General features: G+C 34.8%; 2 long non-coding RNA genes across 2 annotated transcripts in view; one reads left to right on the top strand and one right to left on the bottom strand.

Moving 5' to 3' along the window:
- The window catches only part of LOC127842060 (uncharacterized), a 47,920-nt gene extending 34,905 nt beyond the window's left edge, over positions 1 to 13,015 (bottom strand). The window contains exon 1 of the long non-coding RNA XR_008031467.1: positions 12,973 to 13,015. This is a non-coding gene — a long non-coding RNA (uncharacterized LOC127842060). The remainder of the gene's footprint in view (positions 1 to 12,972) is intronic.
- Positions 4,445 to 8,314, top strand: LOC127842070 (uncharacterized). The gene is made up of 2 exons (XR_008031477.1): positions 4,445 to 4,729; positions 8,159 to 8,314. It is a non-coding gene; the product is annotated as an uncharacterized LOC127842070 (long non-coding RNA).
- Positions 13,016 to 18,726: the final 5,711 nt, after the last annotated feature.

The raw sequence follows: 18,726 nt of genomic DNA, 5'->3' as shown, positions 1-18,726 counted from the left end.
GAAGATGATAGATATTTAACGGTTGATGACATACTGTACTACATATCAAACGTAGATGAGGAACCTACTCTCAGGCTTTTTGTACCTAAACACCTGACTGGTTCAGTTGTCAAGCAATATCATGATGAAAATGGGCATCCTGGGTCTCAAAGGCTTTTCCAGACACTAAAAGAGAAATATTACTGGCCTAAAATGTTCAAAGAATTGAATGATTATGTATCTAAGTGCATTATATGTCAAAGTAGAAATTTAAAAGCAATTAAAGCTCCCATATCGTCGGATACCTCAATACCGCCGTTTCCGTTTTCAGTTGTTTCCATAGATATATGCGGTCCATACCCAACAACGCTTTCCGGAAATAGATATATAATATGTTTCGTGGATCAATTTTCAGGATATATAGAGGCATTTCCGTCGCCGGATAAATCGTCTGATAGCGTAATACACCTGTTAATGAACGAGATTTATTGCCGTCATAGTTGTCCTATAAGAATTATAACTGATAACGGAAAAGAATTCACAAGCACAGCTTTCACTGAAACATTAAAATCAATGAACATTGACCACGTAAAGACGACAATATATCATCCCGCGTCTAATGGCATGAACGAGCGTTCACATGGGACTATGAACAATATACTATCAAAACGGGTTCAAGAAAATGTACAACAATGGGACGTACATTTAAACATGTCTTTAGCGGCAATGAGATTTTGTACATCCGAGACTTCGAAGCACACACCGTTCTTCTTACTTTTTAATAGAGACCCTATTCTTCCAATAGACAACTTGTTAAAGCCTAGACGTAAATATCACGGTGAAGATTATCATAAAATAATATTAGAAGAACAACACAAATCATTTAAAAAGGTATGTGCCCTAATTCAAAAATCGAAACGTAGACAAGCTGATTATGCTAATAAAAATACGAAAGATATTAAATTCGAAATCAATGACCCCGTTTACTACAAAAACTTTCAACGTACAAATAAATTAGACAGTAAATGGAGGCCATATTATCGTATAATCGAACAAAAGTCGCCGTTAACATACGTAATAAAAAATCAGTTATACAACTCAACTATTAAAGTTCACGCTGATCAAATAAGACACGCAAATATCGATGAATGGCCAGTGATAAATCAACCGTTAACGCGCCCGATTAGAAAAGCAAATTTAGCCTTTGCGGACGACACATTATCTTCTGATAGCGATTCAATTAAGTCAGTACATAGGTTACCTGTAATTACGCAACAGACCCGACAGATTAGAGATAATACGGACAACGAGGAAAATATTCCACTTGCGGAACTGCAAAAACATTTGAGAAACAAACAATTCGCGGATATACAGTCAAGCTCCAGTGAATCAGATACGATGCATTACAATAACGGTAATTCACAAAACTCACCTGTACGTAGGTTTGAAAATGATTCTTCAGACGATCAGATGCAAATTGACGCGGTAGCGTTAAAACACAAAAAACGAAAATTGACAAAAAAGACTTCACGTTCAAATAACGCAATGAAGAAGGCAATTTTCACGTGCCTTCAGACAATGGCTGAACACATGTAAATGAATGGACTACAAAATAAAGCGAGATAGATGTCGAGACTTAAAGACCCCAAAAATTTTGTATTAGAGAAATATGTTTTGAATGTATATGTAGTATGTATGTAAAAACAGGATTATAGAGGACGGTATCGTCCGATTTTGATAATGTATCGTCATTAGCATGGATTTACGGGTTTAGAATGAAATGAAAATGTCATATTTAAGTCTACGGGTGATATAATAGATATATTTCAGTAATATGTAACAAACAGAAAATATAAGAATCGTGACTCTCAAAATGCACATAAACAATTAATAGGTACATTAAGAGAAAAAAAACGCGACATTCCGATGCGTAAAATATAAGAATCGTGACTCGCAAAATGCATACAAACAATTAGTAAGTACATTATCTGTCTATGAACGCCAAGATACACACGTTTGACGCCCATTACTTGATGACAGGCGTGGGTCACGAATAAGGCGAGTACGTAACAAAATTGGTATAAATAACCCTCAAAATAGGCAGACAGGGCCTCGCCTTCTCTCAGGAAATATTCATTTTGTATTATTTACCTTGACAAGCTTATGACAACGCACTTGACAACGACATTAACCAACGCTAGCTTATGCCCTACAGCGCTCAGGTAAACAACATTTTAGGCATAAATAACATTTTAATACAGTTTGTAAATATCCTTAAAAACAAAGCAGTGTCCCTTTTATTAGTATAATGTAAAAGATACAACTATATTGCTATGATTCATTACAAATTTGATACTGATCGAATATGTAGTTTATTCTTTTTCGTTTCTTTATAAGAATACCTACATTAAGACAAGGGATTTTGTTTGTAAATTTTTGTTCTCAAGTAAATAAAACATAATAAAGCACAATGCATTTCATTGAATAGACAAACGCGTATAGTTTAAATAACACATCATAAATTTGCGTCATGAGAATCGCGTTCCTTTAGCACATTAATTTAATTTGGGTATATCTTATCATAGGTGTGAATAGTAATCTGAGTGCTTATATAGCAAATTCCATTAATATGTAAATAAAAGGCCCGTTTATCATTTCATGTAATTGACCCTATAAGATTTGCCAATGCGATACAAGTTAAGGAGAAAAGCAGCGCTCCTGACATCGTTGGCGTGGTTTGCCTGCAGCAACATGCGTTCATAACGCATTTGAGATCGTGATCAGATCTTAACACCCCGACAAAAAAAAGAGGAATATGTCATCGACATACCGATATCTTCGACGACGATGTATCCGTCGAGAATCAGATGACGTAACAGACGACTTCAATTAGGATCCAACATTGTCGACATGGATCCAAATTGTGAACCAGCATCAGTACCATACAACGAGTGGACTGTTAATGGACATTTCACACGTCGTCAAAAATGATTTTAAAAAATACGATGATATGAATGGACTTGATGATGAAAAATCGCGCGTACTTTGTACATATATTAGGTGAACATTTTATCGTCTATGAACTTATATATATATGTGTGTGTTACCTTTATTACATGTACATAAACACTAATTATAATACTACAGTCATGAATGCAGACATTCTCCAGAACTATATATAATAAACGTTTGAAGTATTCTAAATCGTGCTACAGCCGAGGACCAACAGCTTCTCCGACCGACCATCATCGTCTTCATTCGGAAGCCGTCGTTTCAATCGACTGCATGTTACCATCTACAACCAGATGTCAAATACTCTCCAACCGGACGTCTCATCTCTTCACCTAGACGCCACATCGCCTCCAGCGAAGATGTCAAAAATGGACACTATTCGTATTGGATTTCCCAAACCAGTGACACATTCCACTTCATTGTGATTGACATTGACTATTTAAATATTCCGACGTTTTATTATTTCAGCAGAAACATTCGATACAATTTCATTAATAATATGCAGATTTTCATCATATATATGTTTTAGTCACTGATGTTTTCATGTTTGCGTGTTTGATTTTCTACATCGTATGTATTAATATGTTTTCGGTTATTTCCATACTTACATTCTTAAAGATTTTTCTGTATCCTAAAATACATAAAAATTAAATTGAGAGGATAAGTTGTGTCAAATAATGATGAGAAATTGGGTGAAATATTTGGGTTTTCTTTATGTACGAAATATTGACAAAAAGATTAAATATTTGGATCTGGTGTGTGTTTAACAACAAAGGGGTTACAATACTGTTGACACATGCCTTAGGCTGTATTTGCATTATTTATTATTTGTACCACAACGCTCATTAACGTGTGCATACTTGAATAGTGACTTCTCCAGATTGTAATTCAGCCAATTAGAAATAAAGACACATAGAACACTGACCAATGGGATTCATAACTGAGTTTCACGGGCCAGATGTTAGAGGGAAACAAGACAGTTAGCGTTTAGACTTGGAGGTGTACGGATCGAGAAAGATACGATCATGTAGCTATCAGACTGTATTTGTATAACCGAAAATATTAAGTATATTAGACATTAAATTGGACTAGAAACTGATACATGGTGTTGTTGAATATTTTATCATGTATTATGCAGAGAAATTAACATAAATAGATAGAATAGACTTGTCCCATGCGCGGCACGAGAAAATGGGAGTTAATGCAAAACTCGTCATCTTGGCAATTCGCGCATGACGAGATATCGAATGATAGGCTACATACCGGTAATTTAAGAGTAATGAACATTGTTAGTAACTATGTGTCGTCTATGAACTATGAACGATTACGGGACACAGGACGTTAAATTTGTTCGGTGTAACTGAATACATAATATCTGTCTTCATGAAGAAATGCATAAATGGGCATCATTTGTCGTCGTCAAATTAGACGAAAAAATGCATCAAGTTATTGCCCATGGCTGGGTTCACTAATTAGTTATGTCTATGGTAAGCACATGCGCACTGTTAATTTGTGTATATTTTCATGTTAAATGACAGGTGAACTTTCATATATGCAGTTAAACAAACGTGGTCTCGCTTTATTATTGGCATATATATGCACAAGATGTGTGAGTCACACATAAAGCCATCCCGTATCAGGTAATTCAACTCATGTTAAAGTCAATCATCCAGACAGCCGTCACCCAATTTATTTGTCCATTATTGTATAAATTGGCATCTGCGTTGTATGAAGGAGAGTCTTACTAAAACGGCCGAACATACAAGTCGCATTATTGCTGGCTTTCGCGGGATGGGCCCATTGCGGGCTTCGCATGTATCTTGTATTTGACAAACATTTTGGAAACGTTGTGTTGTGTTAATAAGCAGAAATAAAACGCAAAGAAATCAGAAATGAACTTTGTTGGTTACTGTGTCTTTTCCACGAACGATAAATAATTACGTGACACAGTACATTTTATGGAGCCGTGTACCATGGATACGACCGAAGTACGATCACAAGTGCGATCACGTGCCGAAAAAATGAAAACATCACAACCACAACGCGACATGAATTCAGGTCAGTTGTTTAAAAAAATTATGGCAAACTTGGAGAGGGAATTTCAAAATTTATAAAGTAGAAAATTAAAGTAAAAGGCGTCATGACAACGAAATTTTTAAGAATTGTTTTAAAGAATTTAATGTAGTTAGATGTTAAAAATAATAGTGTTGATAAAAAATTATGTACGAACAAATTTTACAAATATCAAAATCATGCCAATTTTGCATTTATCGGCACATTTTATAAATAACGGTGAATTGAGGATAAAAAGAGATATTTGAGTTTTACATTATTTTTATGAGTTATAGAAATAATGAAATTAGAGGCGAACAAATCATTGAGAATATTTAAAGAATTTTGAATAAATTGTGTATGATTATAATATAGATTGTATACGAACGTGCGTTTTTTGCGCACAAATCCATTTTAAATTGTTGGTATTTTTTGTAAAATTTCATTTAATTAAAACGTACAAGGAAATAATAATATCTTATATAGTTGTGTTTATTATTTTAATAAAGAAACTTTGGCGGTGGTTTTATTTGTTAATATAATAGAAAAAACTCGGAGATGATACACATATTCAAAGAATTTACCTAGAATTTTACATTTACGGAATTAAGAATTCAGGAACTTAGATTATTTAAGACAGTTTCGTTTATTATTTTAATAAAGAAAATAAGGCAGGTTTTGTTTATTAGAATGATAAAGAAAATTAAAGAGGACGAATAAAAAAAATTATTGGAAAAATTAAAAATAGTTATCCGAATTGTAAAATAAAGAAAATAGGAAATAAGAAAAATAATGTTGATTGCGACTATGAATAGGGCAGACACACAAAAAAAAATAATATTATGTAAATATGTATATACGTCATTGTGTTGATGCAAATATACGTAGGATATCGGTAATATTGAAGGTCTTGAATAATTTTAAGTAAGAATTTAATGCGATCTGACGCGTATAGCGCAATGAAAATATAACGATATGTACGCATTAAATTTCTAATATAATTGTTTAAGGGTTACAATTATATTTTATGAGCACGGCTGACTGATCAGCGTTCGGACATACCGAGCCCGAGGTTCTGATAACCTTAGCGTCCTCATGAGTAAGAGAATTTATCCCTGTGCCATCGAAGCAAATTACGCTATGGACAGAAGATGCGATGTCGCATAAGAATTATTTGAGTAGTTCGATTAGGAGCAAAGACCTGAATTTTGAAGTATACCGATACGTGTTCTTATATTATGAATGCATATATATAAAAGTCTGCCTTGTCATATTTGCGCATTTTTACAAGTGCACAGGTCAAATATGTCAATAAATCTATGCCCAACGGCAAAACTATAGTGATAAAGATGAGGTTTATGAACAGGTACGTCTATCATTACCCATTACTCTAGGTCAATAAAGTGGCGCGCGCCTGTCAAAAAATTTACTGGCCGCTCGTGCGTACAAAAATTATGCCTAAGGCGGTACACAAGTCATATTAAGTAAATGGCTTGTCAGACGTCAAACTGTCATGTACTTATCCGAAGTTTGTTTTGAGGAATTGACTAATATTTTTTCGTTGTAAAGAATTTATTTTTTTGAATAAGATATCACAGTAAGTTGTCATGACGATATTTAACAATAACTAAGGGGATATTTATAAATGTTTGCCATGATTTTGAACAACTGATACTTGTATCACCACGACGCAGATAAAAATATCGAGATTTGAAGACAACGCCGAAGAAGAGCGACTTCGCGAGACAACGCCTTCCACAACGAATAGAAGAAACAAACAACATAATTAGAATGGAACATCACGGCGTTTACTCTCAAAGTGAATACCTGGTTCTATCGCTAAAAGAAGACCAACGCCAGAAGATTTCGAAGGACAACAAGTGACGCAACACTGGACACAATACTTGTGACGTTAAACACTATAGAGTAGATGCAGCCGTTCAACTGTTTGACGTGCGTAGATAACGCATTTGGAATGATACTTCCGAGGCCTAAGACATCAAGGAAAACACTGCTATAGTTAATACCTCGTGAGCATTATGGCCAATAGAAGATCTTAATGTCCCAAGAGAAATGAAGACGCTGGAACCAAGAACAAAAGTACAATCAACAACAACAGAAACGACAATGCGATCACAAAGGTTTTAACATACGTCACAATTGATAAGCAACGCGGTACGCATCAACACCATATCCAGAGACAATATCACGATGGATTCAACAACAGAAACAACGACGTGATGACGGCTGGTTCAGCGACAAAAACAAAAGAAACCACGTTGACATATCCAGCCTCGATGTGAACCTTGATACGCAGATGAGTGCAATCGACCACGTGCGATTTGCCTACACAGCTTGGCGATAGATAGAGCTTCTTCACGACAGCAATGGTAGATAACATCACCCATGAATCAACATAGACAGAAAACAACAAACCAAGACATCTACTTGACAGCAACAGGTGCATATTCAACCCGGGCAATACCTTCTTCGAATGGACAGCACAGGAGGTCACTAGTCAAACAACGCCTGTAGTGTTACGTGGACAATCGATCAACGTCATTTAACATTGATACATGATATTGTAAGACACTTGTCATTCAGGATTCGATCTTTCTAAAGATTTTAAATAATAAAATATAAAATCTTTCTTTAATGAAAATGAGGTGTGTCGCATAATTGATGTATTTCATGTCGCATAATTGGTGTATTTCATGTATATTCCTTGTTCGGTGTAACTGAATACATAATATCTGTCTTCATGAAGAAATGCATAAATGGGCATCATATGTCGTCGTCAAATTAGACGAAAAAATGCACCAAGTTATTGCCCATGGCTGGGTTCACTAATTAGTTATGTCTATGGTAAGCACATGCGCACTGTTAATTTGTGTATATTTTCATGTTAAATGCCAGGTGAACTTTCATATATGCAGTTAAACAAACGTGGTCTCGCTTTATTATTGGCATATATATGCACAAGATGTGTGAGTCACACATAAAGCCATCCCGTATCAGGTAATTCAACTCATGTTAAAGTCAATCATCCAGACAGCCGTCACCCAATTTATTTGCCCATTATTGTATAAATTGGCATCTGCGTTGTATGAAGGAGAGTCTTACTAAAACGGCCGAACATACAAGTCGCATTATTGCTGGCTTTCGCGGGATGGGCCCATTGCGGGCTTCGCATGTATCTTGTATTTGACAAACATTTTGGAAACGTTGTGTTGTGTTAATAAGCAGAAATAAAACGCAAAGAAATCAGAAATGAACTTTGTTGGTTACTGTGTCTTTTCCACGAACGATAAATAATTACGTGACAGCCCTGTGATGAGAAAACCGGATTACCCGACGAAAATTAATGTTTGTTATAGTAACAATCAATCAAACTCATATACACCTGCAGTGGATGCGAAATTGGAAATTGGTTGCCTTATTTAGGAGCGAATGCACATATTTTGATTTGTTTGATTGCTTTATAGCAAATGGCAATGCCCCTTTATATAGAACACTTATTCGGCAGTGCAGATTGAAGTGCAGATACGCAGAGCGGGAGATGGGCCGCTGTTCACGGTCACCAAGTCAAACACATTGTTGACGGCGCAGTTTTGCGGGAAAATGATTTGGTTTAGTATCAAATAAATGGCCTTTTATGCACGTTGTCTTAGTTCAGACATGTTTTAAGCGAGTGAACTGATGTAAGTGAAGAATCATTAATCATAAATTAATGTCAACAGGTCTCATGGAATTAGGTTTCCCTCTAAATGTATAATATATGCTGGTTTTACTTATTTGACCAATATCATCGTAGTAGATCTAGTGATATATATATATATATATATATATATATATATATATATATATATATATATATATATATATATATAACCTAATTTAAACACATGAAACTTGGACACATTCATTACTCGAATGATCGCCTTTGTCGAAATCCAACCGTAACAACCACATGAAATTCGATAACTACGACACCGTTTTATTCAATTAAGTATTTTCAGCAAATGTACAGTTGTGTCTAATATGTGTATGCTACATTGAAAAAATAATTCAAAATCATAGAAATGTATTGCAAAACGTTTTCGAAATTGGGTTTTGAATATTTATTGAATTTTCACGTAAAGAAAAAATGTGTGTTTTTATTTATTGATTTAACACAAAACTTTACCAAATTTTCAATTTTCTAAGTATAAATGGAGCCATAATTCTGTCAAAATGCCAGTCAGAGTTACATAACTTTGCCTGCACATTCCTCTTATGATAGTAAGTGTTGCAAGTATGAAAGCAATAGCTTTGATACTTAAGGAATAAAGTGGACTTAAGCACAAAACTTAACCAAATTTTCAATTTTCTAAGTATAAAAAAGGCACATTATTCTGAAAAAATGCCAGCCAGAGTTATCTAACTTTGCCTGCCCAGAACCCTCATGATAGTTAGTAAGTGTACCAAGTTTGAATGCAATAGCTTTGATACTTTGAGAGAAAAGTGGACCTAAACACAAAACCTTACCGGACGCAGACGCCGACGCCGACGCTCAGGTGATGACAGTAGCTCATATTTATTTTTTTCAAAAAATAGATGAGCTAAAAAGGATGTTAGTATCTCTTAAAACTTTACCCATGTGTTTTTACATACTAGTACTTGATTTGTATGTTCCATCAAGGCAGTACACTATAATTTAAAGTATCAGCAAATATTTCGATACCTAATATATTTTTCCTTTTCAAAGATAAAATTTCGATAACCTTTAACTGCTAATCAATTAGTGTTACGTTTTAAAACACTTCATTACATAATGGAACACTTGAATCAAATCATATGATTAAACATTATCGAATGACGCAGCATTGGACAGCGGACACTTGATTGGGGATTCTTATCGACCGTCCTTTGTAGTTGATTGAGATATTCAACCAATTGAGGGTAAACTGATATATCTATTGAAAATCAATCGATACATGCTGTTAACTGTCAATTATTTATCATAATATAATACGAGTCCTTTCCATCACAGTTCTACTTTTTACCATCGATCGCTAGCTCGCACAGGTACAGTATTATTTACAAAGCATTTCATAGACAATTACATGGAATTTATTCATTTAGAATATATAGATTTATTAAATTTATTTATCGCTTAATTTTTGGACCACCTTGGGTTTAGTACATAGCGATGTTCGGACACAGTGTCTATAGCCATGTATCCAACTAGCCCATACATATTGAATGGGATCAAGCGTCTGTTGCATAATTTCACTGGTACAAGTGAGCACGAATTAAATTAAAACGGTCCAATGCTGTTTTTGTACAATCGATCTTTATCTTAAACTATGTTTCATAATATCATATAAGGGACTGCAAACGTATCATGCCGGTTATAACCGGATTAACGGCCACCGTCTATTGCATTGAACAATTAATGGTATCAATTTCTTTTGACCTTGCAGTCAAGGATAACCCATGAAAGGGCAAGCACTTATTTCCAATGAGGTCCTTTTGTTTTTTTGCTGAAGAGACAGCAAGCAGGAGAGACAGTATTGACATACAAGGAATCTGGGTGAGATACCCTAGCTCTTTGCGAATAGATCCCTTGGTTCTTTTACGTGCTCAGTGTATAGCACCGATACACACGAGAATTACCTGGGTTTCATACCAGTACATCTCTAGTAGTTAACCAGTATTGGGACAAACTGTAGCAAAGAAAAATAATTAGGATTACAATTACAACCGAAATAAGACTATCATCAATTGTTACTGTTTTAAGATGACATTGTTAATTTGAATTCAGATCTTTGATGTCCAGATGTTTAATATTTCATTTTCTAATTGTTGTTGGCATTATATGCGATGATTATAGTTATTTGTGTTGTGTGTCATGTGCAAATATCTATAATATATAAAGGAAGCTCATTATGACCTTTGAGTTTTCTTCTTGTACTTTATACACCTGTGATATTTATACAAGTAATAATAGTCTAAATGACATTTTTGTTTAGTTTATTAAATTAATGTTATTCAAATAAAAAGGTGGATATAACGCTGTTTACGGTACGTCGCAAAAAATGGCGACAACTTTTTGGGAGCTAGTGTTACCTCTGATATGTATCAAGAGTTCCGATTTATTTAAGTTTCCCATTTTCAGCATTTCTCATGTACATTTACATTACATAATTACCCGAAATATAGACACATATTTAGGCAACACATATTTCATCTATTCACTCTTGTATGTATATATTTATGTTATTTTATATGTGCGAAATCGTAAAGATAAAAAAATATAAATAATACTTTTTCGATACACGTCTTCAGTTGATTTGTACTCACGCTTTGAACATCGGGCACTTACACGATGTGCGAAATCGTAAAGATAAAAAAATATAAATAATACTTTTTCGATACACGTCTTCAGTTGATTTGTACTCACGCTTTGAACATCGGGCACTTACACGAGAATTTTACTACAACTCTACGAGTACCGGAATCGATAGTGCGCATGCCTTTCATAATTACAGCGGTCCTTCATGTATATTTAATTCATAAAACTACTTTTACTATTGCCCGCCCGCTTAAAAATATTTATGAAACAACCTTTTTTATACATACTAACCGTATAAGACGACAATATGCCCCTTTATGAAAATCGCAAATAGTTGTGTACGTTTACGCGGTTAAGCACAAGTCTCACTTTTGCCGGTAGAGCCCCGGTCCATCCCGGTTTGCTAGCGCCGGTCGACCAGCGAGAACCGGGATGATTCGTCGAAAATTGTAAACGCGGTCACACTATTTCCCGGTGCCGCCCCGGTTGAAGCCGGTCAACAACCCGGCAGAGTCCCGGTCAACCCCGGACTAGCTACGGTTTATCCCGGTGAAGCCCCGGCAGAGCCCCGGTTGTCGCCGGTAATGCCCAGGTGGAGCCCCGGTGAAAGCCGGCAGCGTCCCGGCAGAGCTCCGGTTTACCGTAACTCCGCCGGCACTCACCGGGGCTATACCGGCATCAGACCCCGGCAGAGCTACGGCAAAGCCCCGGTTCAATCGCGGTCGTCGCCGGTAATGCCCAGGCGGAGCACCGGTGAATGCCGGTGGCGTCCCGGCAGAGCTCCGGTTTACCGATGTACCGTAGCTATACCGGAACTCTGCCAGCATTCACCGGGGCTCCACCTGGACACCACCGGCGACAACCGGGGCGTTACCGTAGCTCTGCCGAGATCTGTTTGGGCCCCGGTGAAGCTACGGTGCCGTCCCGGTTGTTCTCGGTGCCGTCCCGGTTGTTCCCGATGCCGCGCCGGTCGTTGCCGGTCCTTTTCGGTGACTCCCGGTTTATCCCGGAGGTATGAACATTTTAATACTTACCCGGTGGAGCCCCGGTTGTCCCGGTCGTCCCCGGTATATCACCGGTGGAGCCCCGGTTCATCCCGGTAGAGCCTCGGTTCATCCCGGTAGATACCGGATCACGCACCGGGGCTCCAGCGGCGTCATAGTGAGACTGAGCCTTTACCTCGTATCGGAGATTATTTCCGCATGCAGAAACGGATATGCTTTACTTCAAAACGGCCTTTGTTTATCAAAGCTTATGTTTGTTGTCGTTAACTTCCGTTATGACACATGACAGTGTATACACCTTTGAAAGTATGTGTTCAATCAAATTTGCAGATCGATAAGATATCATATAAAAGTGACTGCACATTTATAACTATAAATAACGAGGTCAAATTAATGCAGACATAAACTTTTCTCAAACAATGAAACATTATATTTCCCCAATACATATCCTCGTGATTATGTGTTTTTAAGTCATTAAAACAATATCAATTATATTTAATGGAATACTACGCCATACACAAACATCATTACAAGTGTGTGTATTTAATCTCAACAATTTAAACAAGTCTACATACATAAAGACAGTACCTTTCATACAACGTTCCCTCACATTTCAAAACATCGACTGCAACCAAGCAATGTGTTTCGGCAGAATGAACACAACCCTATCGCTACGGGTTGATCACACTGAACTTCATTTTTCAAAAATCCATATATCGTGCCAACGATTTTTGAAAAATCAGCTCACTGCAATGCGCATGAGAATTGTATTCAATGGGACATTCAATGGGACTAAAGTATATCAGCGTCAACGAATTATTAAAGGGACAACTGCAATGCAAATTAAAAATTATATATATATATATATATATATAGAAACGGGTAAAGATCATATTGGAATATATTTAAAAAGCAAAACAACCATCCGTGTACGGAAATGTATGCGAAATGTATTCATACATATAACAGGTGCGTTATTGAGCAACATATGTACAAGTATTAACCTTCAAATAGAGGAACACTATTTATACAAAATACAATATTGCACCTTTATATTGAGATATGAGCTTAATTAATTAAGTGCGTGGTAAGAAGAAGTGTACATGCGTTTCTTATCTTACAAAAAGTTTGCACGTTCAGATAAAACGCAATTTCAAATTTCACTTTTAACCAAACGTATTTTATAAATTGTGATGATTTATGCAATACTAAACCCCGAATTGTAAAACATATATTTCAATATTTGAAAATAAATAATATGCATTTTCCAATTTTCAACGGTTTCCATATGTATAAATCGAAATCCGAATTTGATATATTATATTCCAAATAATCATATCACTTTGACACTATTTGAACACTAAATTGTACAACGGGAATTTGGTGTTTAACAGAAAATGAAGCCATTACTTATATTATGAGTTTTGATAAACAAAATATGAATTGAACGGCTACCACAGCCCCTTTAATCTTTAGTTTCGATCATACATTTGTCGTTTTCTGAGAAAACTGGGCATAATGCTTGTGCGTAAATTGTCATCCCAGATTAGCCAGTGCAGTCCGCACAGGCTAATCAGGGACGACAATTTACGTTTTTATGGAATTTTTCGTTTAAATGATGTCTCTTGATAGCGAAAATCCAGTTAAGGCGGAAAGTGTCGTCCCGGATTAGCCTGTTTGGACTGCACAGGCTAATCTGGGATGACACTTTACGCACAGGAATTTTGCCCAGTTTTCTCAGAACACGACACATATTTGCACGATTGCATCATATTATTCAGGGTCGTACAGTAACACTATACATGTGTGACCATGTACCGTGACCGACATGTCATCTATTCATCAGTATACACAAAAGGAGAACGAAGAACGTACACCGTGATGGTCTTCAATACAAATCAAACATAAACTCTTTAACATATACTTTAACAATCAAATAAACGAAAATACCAAATGTTGACTTCGGTTGTCAGAGTTGCCAGTATTAGTTTCTACAACAATACAATATGTTCTCAGTGATATATCCATTAGCATTATATTATTATTTCCCCCATTAACATTATCTGCAGCATATTTTGCAAAGTATAGCATGTACACTTATTTATTTAAAGAGCGTTTACCATTATTATTATCTTGAATGTGAACCAGTTTGCTGACAAACAATATTATAGTGAATCATAGTACAATGATTTGTTCGACAGTGCCAACAACTGTGACCAACGTCGGTCAGGTTGTTTAAGTGTAAATGTGTTACTTATACCCATCTCATGCCTCTCCTTCTTCTGGACCTTCGAGGACCTAAAGTTTGCAATACCAACAACTTTTTATTTAAATTATGTATAATATCTTTTTCAATATTAAGTTGTGAAAACCTTCAACTGCAAACCAATTTTGTAAATATCTAGAACACTGAATGACATATGTGAAATTTTAATTAAATCTATTGATAACATAATATTGAATGTCACAGCAGAGGAATAGATTATGTTTTTCATATGAACAAAGAAACGAATATAGCGCAAAACCGGACAATCAATTCTGTATCGTCATTGTCAACTATTCCATTATACAAAACGAGGACCGTGATCGAGTCTATTGTATCTGATTCATAAAGCATACATAACAGTTCCACCCTCGTTCATAGATCACCAGCTACCGAGATAAACTGTGTTATCTAAATCATAAAAATAGCAATTATATATATAATGGTATACTACGGCTTATACAAATATGTGCAAGGATTTAATTTCAACATAAATTATTATTATCAGCATAAAGACTTTCATAAAACGTTCCCTTACATTTCAGAACATCGTCTGCAAGCTAGCAATGTGCTTTAGCAGAATTAACAAATTGCACGGCGTAATCACTGTGACCTTCATTTGTCAAACATCTAATAATAGCTACAACGTTTTTTGAACACGCAGCTTTATATTTAATATTGAAATTTCCATGTATTTGTTGTACGTCAATACATTTTTAAATGAACAAATGCACCGATTAAAATGTTCAATGTGTATATTGCATTTAAGAGAGTATAATGTGATTTAATTAGAACAAAATCGTACACGCCATATTTTATAAAAACTTACTGCTTGTCGGCAATACGTCAAGTAAATTTTAAAAAAGAGCCATTCAGACAGTAATTATTCAAAGTGTGACATTGACCTTTGATCTCGGGATAAGGCATGGTGCGCAACGTGTCCTCTTACTGGGTGAACATGCAGTCTACGTATTATTTCAATACCGGTTGAAAGATAATGATAAAGGCTGATTATTATGCCTATATTTTGAGCATCGACATTTGAGAATATTTTTAAATGATATAATTGGTGAACACAGGCAATTAATTCAACACGTCTTTACAGAATAATGAAAAACATCGGCAAGTGTATTAAAAAAGTGTCAGAAATTGCAATAGCCGGTATGATAACCATATTTGTTTATATCTCTTTCTAGTATGTGACCTTAAAGGGACTGTAAATCACGAATGACGAAAAAAGAAAAGTTCTAAAATACCGTATTTTTTACAATTATTTTTAGTTTATATTGATTAAAATATCACGACTGGTATATAATATTACTTGAAAAGTTATTTTTTTCATTTTTACTTTATTTTTTTATTTATTTATTTTTACTGGGTATGTCTACCAGGTAACTACCAGTTAACTATAAATAACGCAAGTAGATTGATCATCGTCGTCACGTGGTAAACCCAGGAATGCGTAGTGAATTGTATATATTTTATATATAAAATGATCAATCTACTTGCGTTATTTAAAGTGTGCATATCGTTATGTCACCTATTTTCGCGATGTACTTTCGATTTCACATCGCGAAATTTTATTACCGAATATACTGAAAATATGAACTTTTTTTAATACGATATTTAAGAACTTTTCTCTTTCCGCCATTCGTGGTTTACAGCCCCTTTAAGCATTTAGCTGCGGAAACAGGTCTTGCGCTTCGCCACAAGGTGAATTTAACAACTTTAGTAAAGTAAGAGTTCTTAACCAATAAAGTAACGAAAATAAAGCAAATGTCATCAGTATGGAACTGTGTATTCCAATGTAGTGTATAAGTAAAATAAGAACGATCAGATGCACCAAGTGTCTGTGAATATCTAACGTTTCGTTTCATTGCGTGCTATTCAATTACTTAGGCAATATGCCAAAAGAACCACACATCGGCAAATGTAATCGATCTATTAAATGTATTGATTGTCGATTTTAATAAAGAGCTTGCTATTGACATTCTGGTACTTTTTATCGCGAGTTTATGAAGGTAGCAGAACAGAACAGAACAGAACAAATCTTTATTTGCACCCAAGCATACAAGGTATACAATAAAGGCATCATAACAAAACGAGTTTATGAAGGTAGCGGCAGAAAATGTTATTTGAATCGACCATTATTCAATGACTGTGCGTGAACACATTCTCAATTGAAATTGTACAATATTGCTTCATATTAATTTGCAAACACAATAGGATTGATGTAAATGTACACTTGTATAACTGTTGCAATTAAAAAAACCATGACATGATTGATCTATGATTGAAAAAAAGCCATGTCCATAAAATCATAAAATAAATAAATATATAAATATACAAATATATACAAATATAAATATATATATATATAAATATATACATATATAAATATATAAATATATATAAAGAAATCTTTATATAATGACAACATAGACGACAAAGCAAAGTTCAGCCGACCTACCTATCCTATTCTTTTAGTGATTTAGTTGAAACACATTACTTTTTTAGGTCCGATATTATACGACTTGCGTGTTGTTATTAACTAACTTAATGACACAAGGTAGTTTTTACATCTTTGAAATAAGTAATTTATATGTATTTGCTTTTGCAGATCTATAAGTTATAAATAAAAAGTTAAAAAACTGTTCAAGATAATAATAACTTGTTTTTAATAGACACAATCAGACACACTTGGCAACTCTAACATACAACACATATTTCGCTATATTATTATGCGTACGCTTTACTAACAGCATTCCACACATGTATATTAACCGCATTTACATAATAAACCGTATGCAGCTTACTAGTGAGTGTAAGAATAAACATGGCACACTCTTCAATATGACACACACGGAAAATAAAAATTACTTTTAGCAAAATAAAAAAGTACCTTTTAAACAACTTTCGCGCACTATTTTAAAAATATCAACTGCAACAGCAGAATAAACATTTCGCTATAGCATGATCATTGTGACCTTCATTTTTCAAAAACCCACCTATAGTGCGAACGAGTTTTGACAAATCAGATAACTACAACAGCAAGCTCATTGTGTGTAAATTGACCAAAGTATTAAATGTCAATAAATTATAATCGGGAACAAAGGCACCGATTTGAATACGATTTTAAAATTGTATAATTTTTTGCGTTAAAGTAAGAAACCGCTTAACATCATAATATATTTGTTAAACGAAAAAAATCACTCGCGAACAAACAACACGTGCATCATTTATGAATAACTTTACAACCTTTGCCTTACAATAGAGCCTGAGGAACACTTAACATGTGTAAATAATGTGGGATAGATACCTATATATCATACTTCATGGCAATAATCAGTATTACTATGTTTTACCCATGTTTGATTATGTAAGACTTCGGCAAATGTATCTTACAAACGTAAAACTGTGCAACACAATACATGTTGACAATTGACAAAATCTAAGTAGTAAATTATATACATAAAGAAATAATCATTTTGAGCTATCCTGATAAATCAATTGTTGTGTATCATGTATCTTTTTAATTTGATATTACACCCTTGTTTAATGTTGAGTTATGTGTTGCCAATATGCCGCTTTAAGACAATCGAACATATGTATACATAGATCTATACCTCGAATCGAATATTAATGTCCGTGTGCGCAAACGGATATGCTTTACTTCAATACAGCCTTTGTCTATTGTATGTCCTATATTATATTTCAAGCTTGCTGTTGCTATCTTCCTTTATGATAAATGGCAGTGTATACACCTTTGAAAGTCTTTGCTTAATCAAATATGTAAAACTACTTGTTATAAGTAAAACAATCCAGATTGTGTACAAGAAAATAATTTTTAATATATAAAAACACAAAGAATGGAAAACATTCCATTTAGTCCTTCAGTAAAGTACCAAAACTTGAGGTGGGGTGTACCAGTAAGGGGGGCAAAACTATACCTTTATATCTTGGAAGATGCATGCCAGTAGCATGTGAAAATGGTTGATAACAGTCTGGTACTGGCGGCTTTTGGTATTTTTTTCTCCTTTGAATATGGGGCCTCAATCAGCTTAATTTTCATAAATTGT

This window comes from Dreissena polymorpha, chromosome 8, assembly GCF_020536995.1.
Source record: "Dreissena polymorpha isolate Duluth1 chromosome 8, UMN_Dpol_1.0, whole genome shotgun sequence".
Lineage (NCBI taxonomy): Eukaryota > Metazoa > Mollusca > Bivalvia > Myida > Dreissenidae > Dreissena > Dreissena polymorpha.
This window is presented reverse-complemented; position numbering and strand designations above follow the sequence as displayed.